Source organism: Sturnira hondurensis, unplaced genomic scaffold (genome assembly GCF_014824575.4).
Source record: "Sturnira hondurensis isolate 20B ecotype Veracruz unplaced genomic scaffold, ASM1482457v3 Scaffold0005279, whole genome shotgun sequence".
In the NCBI taxonomy this organism is placed as follows: domain Eukaryota; kingdom Metazoa; phylum Chordata; class Mammalia; order Chiroptera; family Phyllostomidae; genus Sturnira; species Sturnira hondurensis.
In genome coordinates, this window is record NW_028077910.1 from 13,466,905 (window position 1) to 13,476,418 (window position 9,514).

A 9,514-nucleotide genomic window follows, 5' to 3' on the forward strand; every position below is an offset into this window, starting at 1 on the left:
TGGGTGATGATGGGGGATGGCTGGGAAAGGGGCTGACTGGTATCCAGAGAAAGGATCATCCTATGTACTAGATTATGAAAATCCTCCTCTACTGAGGTCACCCTTTGGTGATTATTCATATGGGATTCACATTCTTTGTCTTCATGTTCTTTGCTTATTTGGTGTAGTCTATCTGTACACCTGTTTCCCAAATTCCCTTGTCACCAATTTTCCAATTATGCCCCTTCCAAGTCCCTGACCACTGAGCAAAGCCATTGGCCACAGACCATGAATGGGTATACAATCACATGTCTAGCCCTTTCTTTTTCCAAGCAAAGCGAACAACTTGGTGTAATGCTCGAAGTTACCCGTCACCTCCAGGGATGTCCCAGAAATGGGCGTAGTGCCTCTGCTGTCCACTTTTGAGTGGTGCCTGTTTACTGGGCAGAACCATTAGTAAACCAGACTTGAACCTACTCTTCTTGTGCCAACCAACTGATTGCAGGGAACTCCTCATAAGGCCATAGGCGCAGGCTGGGGGAGAGAAGGTGGTGTAGCAGAAGCAGTATTGGGGCCATTTCTTCACGGAACTTACTTGTGCCCTCAGGGCACACTGGGGTCCAATCCCCTGTATGCCGCTTCCATCTGATGAGGCAGCGTTGCTGTGCACGCCCAACTTTACAGTTCGGTGGGTCAGATGACACCCTGTTCACGGTGGGCAGCTCACATCACATGCTAACTTGGGAGCTCATGGCCAAGCATTTAGCCTCCACCAAGGCCTAGAACTGTTTCTCAAAAGGAGAGTAGTTATCCACACAGATGGAAGGGCTCTGCTCCACGATTCAAAGGGCCTGCTCTGTGGTTCGCCTCAGGGGGCCCGCCACAGTCTCCGAAGAGCATCCCTGCCTGCCACTGACACTTCAAACACCATTGGATGTGCCGGATCATACGGCCTGAGCAGTGAGGCAGCTCGCACAGCAGCCTGGACCTGCTGCAGAGCCTTCTCTTTCCTGAGCCCCCCTCAAAACTAGCAGCTTTTCATGTCAGTAGGTAAATGGGCCAAAGTAATTCATCTAAATGAGAAATGTGTTGCTTCCGAAATCCAAAGAGATCCACTAAGCATTGCATCTCTTTCTTGGTTTCGGGTAGGAGCACTTTCCTTTTTTAAAATTATGTTTGGAACCCATATATTATAGGAACCAGTGTGATAGCCACTCGTATGCCAAGGAATTAACATCCTTTCCGAGACATCAGCCTCTGTACACCTGGGAGGTTGGGGTGGGGTCAGGTGCAGGGGAGGCGGGCGGGAATTGGTGGTGGTCCACAGAGAAATGGAGTCAGCCAGCATGACCAATAGGAAGTGTGGTGTTGGTGTAGAGGTGGGCCATTAAGTTTCAGACCGGCTCTCCTGGTCCCAGTCCTGATGTTGGCGTGGGGGTGGCGTGGGGGTGGCGTGGATTTGGAGAAACAAAATAGTTCCTGAAGCAGCAGATTTGACTTAATGTTTTCTGGTTTATTTCCAGGACACTTGGAGAAGTTCTCACTTTCCTCTGTTGAAATTTACTTTTATTTTCATTCTTCTGTTCTGTACTATTAGCTACTCTAGGCTTTGGGGAAAGTAGATCAGACAGATTTTCTGGTCTGGATTTCCACATCCAGTGTAAACCACAAAACAGGTTTCTTTTACATTTTTAATTAAAAGATTTTAAAATTTATTTATCCTTAGAGGGGGGAAGGAAGGAGAGAGGGAGAGAAACATCAATGTATGCTTGCCTCTTGTGCATCCCCTGCTGGGAACCGGCCCACAACCCAGGCATGTGCCCTGACTGGGAATCGAACCACGGTTGTTTTGTTTGCAGGCCCGTGCTCAATCCACTGAGCTACACCCGCCAGGGCACAGATTTCTTTTTTAAAATCAAATGAAGCAACAGTAGCTAGGTAAATGCAGCCATCTTCCCACCAAATGGCAAAACATTTATCACCAACTTCTCACAGCTTGGAGGGAGCTGGGCATTTACTCTTCTTAGCAGGTTTTCTTTTAGGGGGGCCTTTATGGTTTATTTGAAGCTTCAGAAATATGACCATTCCTTAGAGCATGGGTAAATGAAGCCACCACTCTACCATGAGTTTTATCAATGCTGTATCCTCCCAAACGTCAGAATGGTCACTCTGGCCTGTGCGTGCCGGAAGAGAACCGCATCCTCCTGCCCTGGAAACTGCCACCACTTCCTCCCGGCATTGCCTGGAGAGAATACTGAGGGGCACGCAGCTCTGGCTGCGTGCCTCTGACAGTCTAGACCTCATTTCTAGGAGCCTGCTGGGACTCAAGTCTAATTATGGTCTAGGAGCAGAGAGAGGGAGTGGGGATGGGCTCAAGAGGAGTCCACGTGGTCTGGTACAGCAACCGCCTCAGGGGAGGCCAACGCAGTTTCCTGACAAGACAGGGCTACTCCCTTCAGATGGGGGTAGAGAGGCTGCTACTACCACTGCGGGTAGGAGAGGTGCTTCTGCTGGGGGTGGGAGTCTCCTCCCACTAGCAGAGAAGACTCATCAGAATTTAGGGGCTCAATGTCTCCAGCTTCATCAGGGTCTGCCCCCATTTCCCATTAGAGTTTACAAGATCCCACTGTTTCCCAATCAATACCCTACTTTAACAGACACCCTGCAGAGGCTGTGAGTTTAACTGTGTTGTAATTCAGCTAATCACACGATGAGATTCAGCAGTTGATTTTAAGCAACCTGAGCCTTGCGGCTACAGGAGATTAGATCCTGCAGGGCACGTAGAAGTAAGTTTTCAGGTCACTTAGGTGAGGCTTGAGCTGGGAAGTTGAATCCCCGCCCTCGGGGAAACCCACTTTTCCTTCTCTACTTCCTCCAGCAACACTAGGAGCAGACAGGCAACCTCGTGATATCTGTTAGACTTCCAAACATGTTTGCAAGTATCACACGCTCAGTCACCCAGCTCCTTGCTTCTAACGAAAGGTCGATTACGAGTCCCCAAGGCAGATGCTTTGCATACCTGTATCACCAGACCGTATGTATCCTGGCCTCTCAGTGCTCTTCTAGTGCTACGGTCATTTGCATCCTTTAATCTAATTCGATTGGAGAGCCATTTCCAGAAACCTCAGAACCAATTCAGAAAACTGATCCTTAACTTTCTGGTATCAGAGAAAAGCCACCCTTGGTATCAAAGTCTGTATTAGTCTGGGTTCTCCAAGAAATAGAACCAAAAGGTTCACCACGGCCTTGACACGTACAATGCACCGTCACATCTACTGATGCATAACAGATTATCCCAAAAGTTAGCAGCTTAAAACAGCAGACACTTATCGTCTCCAGGCTGTGAGCCAGGAAGAAGGGGCAGCATAGTCTCTTAGGAAGCTGCCATCAGGGCGTTGGCCACAGTTCCAATGATCTCAGAGCTTGAACGGAGCTGGATGTATTTCCAGGTCACTCTTGTGGCTGTTTCCAAATCTCAGGTCCTAAATGGCTGTTGACCAGAGACCAGTGTGTTTTCCATGGCTTCCCCAGAGGGCTACTCAACACGTGGCAGCTTGTATCCTGCCTCCCCACCCACCCCACCCCCCGGCCCCAGGGCTCAGAGAAAAAGACAAGACGAAATCTTGTCTTTTGTAATCTAATCTTGAAAGTAACATGCCATCACTTTTACCCTATTCTAACGGTTGGGCACAAGTCATGAAGTCTAGCCCACACTCATTTCTATACATGTGGAAACCCCACTCTCAAATGGCTCACGGGGGAAACGACTCAAAAAGAGGTCAAAGAGCAGGCCAGTGGTGGTTTCTCCTGGAAGGTCACTGGAATTCTGATGTGGTTGGGGGCAGGGCACGCTGGGGGGCGGGGCGCAGAGCAGATACAGGGGAAGGAATGGTGATAAGAAGGACTTTCACGGTTTCATTTTACCTGCATTGTTTGAATTATTTTAACAGAATGAATTAAAGTGTTACATGTGAATCTGAAACTAAATATGAATTAAAAAAATCCTCACTCAAGCCAGTAAAACATATCCATTTGTTGTACCAGAAAAAAATTTTTTTAAAGGAATGAAAATGTCATGATCACTGAAATGTTCTTCTTTTATTAGAAGATCCTTAAGAGTATCTGTAGCTTATATCAGGGGCTACATTCAAAGGTAAAATGAAGCAGTGGCCTTTTAGTTAGGATTGATTCTTCTAGGTTTAATGGAGCTTGAGTTGTGACTTATAATTTTTTTTAAATTAGATACTGCTGGAAGTATCTACTCAGGCTGTCAGTGGGGACTAGGAGAGCAAAGGGCAGGAGTTAAATGGAGTGCCTTCTTCATAAGCCAATTTTTGAGAAAAAAGAAAAATGGTTGTCATACTCTTGAGATGGGACATAATTTTTCCCTGAGAGGGTAGGAGGCTCTGGGAAGTTAAAATGTGCTAATAATGATAAACTTATACACAACCTTTTGGATATTTAGTATGTGCCAGGCTCTGTACTAAGAGCCTTACATGCATTATCTCATTTAATTTTGACACACCTAAGCAAAAGGCAATATAATTGCCCCATTTCTCAGACTAGGAGAGGTAAGATAAATGACTCAATGTCACACAGCATTAAGTGGTTAAGCCCTGATTCGAACAGAGGTCTGACCCAAGGTCCTCACTCTTGCCCTTGCCCATGAGAGATGAAGCCTGCCAGCAGAAGGTCAATATCTGACCTCAAGAACAGGAGCAGACTGCTCAGCAGGAAGGACCGAAAGGGATGATGGGATTAAATTATATCTATTTCCATTTGTTCCTCTCCATAGCAGGGCACTTGCCTGCCCAGGATTTGATCTCAAGGTCGGGGGCCTGCTGCCCCCCGCCCCCCCATGCTGAACCTGGTCTTAGTCAGGCTCTACGTCAGCACCCAGGAGAGAGGTCACCTCGAAGTACAGGGATACCTCAGAGATACTGCAGGTTTAGTTCCCAACCATGGCAATAAAGTGAGTCATAATCCATTTGCTGACGGAGGGTTTTGCCTTCAATTTGTGAACAACAAACAAACCAGAGCCACCATCTGTGAAGTGTAAAGAAGTGCAGCGGTGCCCATACATACTTTATATGATTACAGTGAGAAGTTCCTTGGCACCAGATAAAGAGAGGAATGGTGTCTTCTATTCAGGTCCCCCAACCAAAGAGGGGGTGGCCTCATGCAAATAAATCAAACATGTTTTACCCGCGGAGGGGGTGACTATTAAGCAGGACAAAAAGGATATCAAGTACGTCTATAGTATAAGTGCCTGATTTTACAATAGAGAGAGCCAAGAGCCAGAAAAGAAAGTGATTCATTCATGGACTTCCTGCCAGGAGGGTATAGCTGGGAGTAGAGGCCAGATCTGGCCCCTGGCTCAGTGCTCTTTTTCCATCACATATCAGGATGAAGACCTTGGGTCCATCCTGGGAGCTGTGTGGTTGGGTTCACAAAAGTGCCAGCTCTGCGGTAAACACACACACACACACACACACACACACACACACACACTGCCAACCAGGAAATAAATCATTTAGGATCACGGGGGATCAGAACAAGNATAGTATAAGTGCCTGATTTTACAATAGAGAGAGCCAAGAGCCAGAAAAGAAAGTGATTCATTCATGGACTTCCTGCCAGGAGGGTATAGCTGGGAGTAGAGGCCAGATCTGGCCCCTGGCTCAGTGCTCTTTTTCCATCACATATCAGGATGAAGACCTTGGGTCCATCCTGGGAGCTGTGTGGTTGGGATCACGGGGGATCAGAACAAGGGCATGTCATCGAAGCCAGAGACACAGGAGAGTTATGAACAGGAGACAGTTCCCACCCTGCCTGCCGGGGTCAGGACCTCAGTGTGACGGAATGAAAACACCACCAGCTGGCACCAGCTGAGCTACAGGATGGTTCAACAGATATGTACTCATTGGAAAGGGTTTAAATGAGGACAGCCAGCTCTTAAGATTTCCCAGACCTGGAGAAAGAAATGGACATGGAGTGAGTCAGGAGAGGAACAAGCCTCTTGTGGAAAAGCGTCTTAGGCTCTGTCCAGAGCCAAAGTCAACTCAAGGTCATTGCTGGGTCGAGTGACAGCTGGGATGGTGACCCACATGGGGTTTCCAGGGGTTTGAGGAAAAAGCTTTCGCTGGGGGAGAGAGCAAGGATTGAACATTAAAATGTCTATGGCACCTAGAGGGGTAATAAAAATAAATGAAGTGAGCTTTCCAACCCTTTCCATCCCTGTCAAAAAAAAAATAATTACTGAATGGAAGGAAGATGGATTCCTAATTCAAACCTCACATCATAGTTGGTAGTACCTGGGCATGGTGGAGACTGTGTCAAAAAGGACAACTGCCCCATCTGAACAAAACGGCCGCTGTTCAGTCCCAACGAATTTCCGATCTGCTTGAATACAGACTAAATAATTTTAGCTTTCCAATTCCCCGGGACACTAGAAATCTAGACTTTTATGTGTAACTTCTTGAGTTTCAATGGCTGGTCACTTAGTATTTTAAATGTGTGTGGACCAGGCAAGATCTGTGATCAAGTGGTACACACCAGTTTGCAGGTTCTATCCTAGAGCAAGGTTCCGTGTGTGGTAGGTGGGGGAGGGGAGGGGCATTTATTTCCAAGAATCAAAGGAAACAGGCCCTGATTCCCAAAGGGCCCTGAGGCTGATTTCCACCTTGCAAGAAAGTTAAGGTATCTTTTATCTAGGTCTCTATGCTTATCCCTGGCTGACAAGTTTTAGAATTCAGATTCATGGGGCCCCTGCCATGTGGCATACCAAGAGAACTGGGAGGCAGCGCCCTATTAACAAACACATCAATTTTCTGCGGCAAATCATACAAATATTTAGAAACCAAGTGAGATAAATACAAAGTATAAATAATCTCATAGAAGTCTTAGTCAAGTTTTGCCACCAAATGAAATAGTTGTACACTTATAAAAAAATATTGATTTAAAAACCATTGGGACTTTGGTATTATTGATAGGAGATTGTGGACCTGTTATAAGAGGGAGACACAACCAATGAGCAATGGATACACACTCCGTTAATTAACTGACTTCTGTAAAATTTATGTCTGATGACCCGTACGTGTTGAAAACAGCATCTTTGCTAACTGGGGACATCTCTGCTACCTCAACTTCAGCCGTTACCACTGTCTCCCTTCCCTTCATCTTTGCAGCACAGCTGAGACAGATTGGCAGGGAAGCCTCATGTAGGTACTCACCTGGGACAGCTCTACGAAATGGCATCTCTTAGAGGCGCCGCCCTCCGGTGGGATCCTGCCTTGACTGCCTCCCTGTTCGGCTCTCAACTCTCTCGATGCCTCAAGGTTAATGCTAAACTCCCAATGAGGACCCAAGCCAGGAAAAAGTTCTTCTTCCTCTCCAGTTCCTCAGTAATTCATAACTACTGTTCAGGTGGATTATTACCAGTAGGATTACCCCTTCTCTCAAAAGAATGGTCCCTGCTCAACCCTCAGGGCTATAGTTATCCTGAGCCCTACCCGCTCCTAAACGTTATGATGACAGCATATCAGCAGCCAACATCAGCACAATCTGGGCCATGGAATCTTACTGTGCGCATCCACAGTCCGCTCTGTGCTGGTCACCTCTTCAAAGTCCTGATGGAAGATCAGGTGTGTCTCTCTCCTGCAGCTTTAGGGTTCTGCCCTGGTTCTCTGTGTGTTACTCCACAAAGGATGTGTACATGTCCCCAGTGACAGAAACAAACAGAGCATAATCTAAATTCAAATACGGAAAATGACCCTTTCTGCTGTGGAAGATACGATTCTGCAGGGTTTTGGTTTTGCTCAGATACCACTCTGTGGCAAGACACATCAGATTTATGTTACAAAATGAAGGACTTGGTTTAGCTTCTCAACCTAAACCTCTCTCCTCTGGTAGCCTCAGGATCCCTCTGGAAAAATATTTTTGTGTCTCCAGATGTAGGAGTGTTCCAAAACATCACACCCAAAGACAAATGGAAGTCTCTTCGTCCACGAAAGATTACTGTTGGAGATCTCCCATTTCTGAGCTACTGGAGCTTTCCAAATATCATGGCTACCTCAACACATTCTGGGAGGTGCATGTGTATACTATATTGTAATCAATAAATAATCTGTTGGGTGACACATGATGATATGTGAATATCGTATTGCCCAATAATCCTCAACAATTTTTCACCCAATAATTTTAGCATCCATGGATGATAATTGTCTGAATTATTATAATGGTGATCTTTCTAATTCTATATTCTTCTACATATTTTTTATCCTCACCCAAGGGCATGCTTACTGATTACAGAGAGAGGGGAAGAGAGGGAGAAAGAGTGGGAGAGAAATATCTATGTGAGAGAGAAACATCAGTTGACTCTTGTATGTGCCCCAACTAGGTACTGAGCCCAGGCATGGGCTACTCCTATTCTAACGGTTGGGCACAAGTCATGAAGTCTAGCCCACGCTCATTTCTATACATGTGGAAACCCCACTCTCAAATGGCTCATGGGGGGAAAGACTTGGAAAGAGGTCAAAGAGCAGGCCAGTGGTGGTTTCTCCTGGAAGGTCACTGGAATTTTGATGTGGTTGGGGGCAGGGCACGCGGGGGGGGGGGGGGGGTGGCCGCAGAGCCATCTTCTACAAGATGGTGAGCTTGTATCAATGAAGATTGTGTGCCCTGAGTGCTCCACTGAGCAGCTCTTCCCCATTGCTCTCCCCCTTGCTGGACCTCCCTGTTCCCTGAGACACAACCATCTCGAAATTAGGCCAGTTAATAGGCCTGCAGTGGTCTCTAAGTGTTCAAGTGAAAGGAACTGTCTCACATTTCTCACGTCAAATCAAAAGCTAGAAATGAGTAAGCCTAGTGAGGAAAGCACGTGGAAGGCTGAGATAGGCCAAATCTAGGCCTCTTAAGCCAAACAATCAGCAGGGCTGTGAATGCGCAGGAAAAGCTCTTGAAGGGAGTTAAACATGCTACTCCTGTGAACACACGCGTGATGATGAAGTGAAAGGGTCCTATTGTGGATATGGAGAAAGTTCATGGTCTGAACAGAAGACCAAACCAGCCACAACATTCCCTTTAGCCAAAAACTAATCCAGAGCAAGACCCTAATTCTTTTAATTCTATGAGATTTAGAGAAATGAAGGAGCTGCAAAAGAAAAGTGTGAAGCTAGCAGAGAATGGTTCATGAGGTTTAAGGAAAGAAGCTGTCTCCAGGCGAAGCAGTAAGTGCTGATGTAGAAGCTGCAGCAAGTTATCTAGAAGATTTCAGATAATTAATGAAGGTGGTTACACTACACAACAGGTTTTCAATCTATACGAAACAGCCTTATGTTGGAAGGAGATGCCATCCAGGACTTCCATGGTTAGACAGAAGTCAATGCCTGCTTCAAAGCTTCAAAGGACAGCTGGCTCTCTTGTTAGATGCTAATGCAGCTGGTGGCTTTAAGTTGGAGCCAATGCTCACTTACCATTCCAAAAAACCCTTGGGCTCTTAAGAATTATGCTAAGTCTACTCTGCCTGTGCTCTAGA

General features: G+C 46.4%; 1 pseudogene; it reads right to left on the minus strand.

The window, feature by feature from the left end:
* Positions 1–1,094: 1,094 nt before the first annotated feature.
* On the minus strand, positions 1,095–2,218 carry LOC118987503 (survival motor neuron protein-like; annotated as a pseudogene).
* Between the last annotated feature and the right edge of the window lie 7,296 nt (positions 2,219–9,514).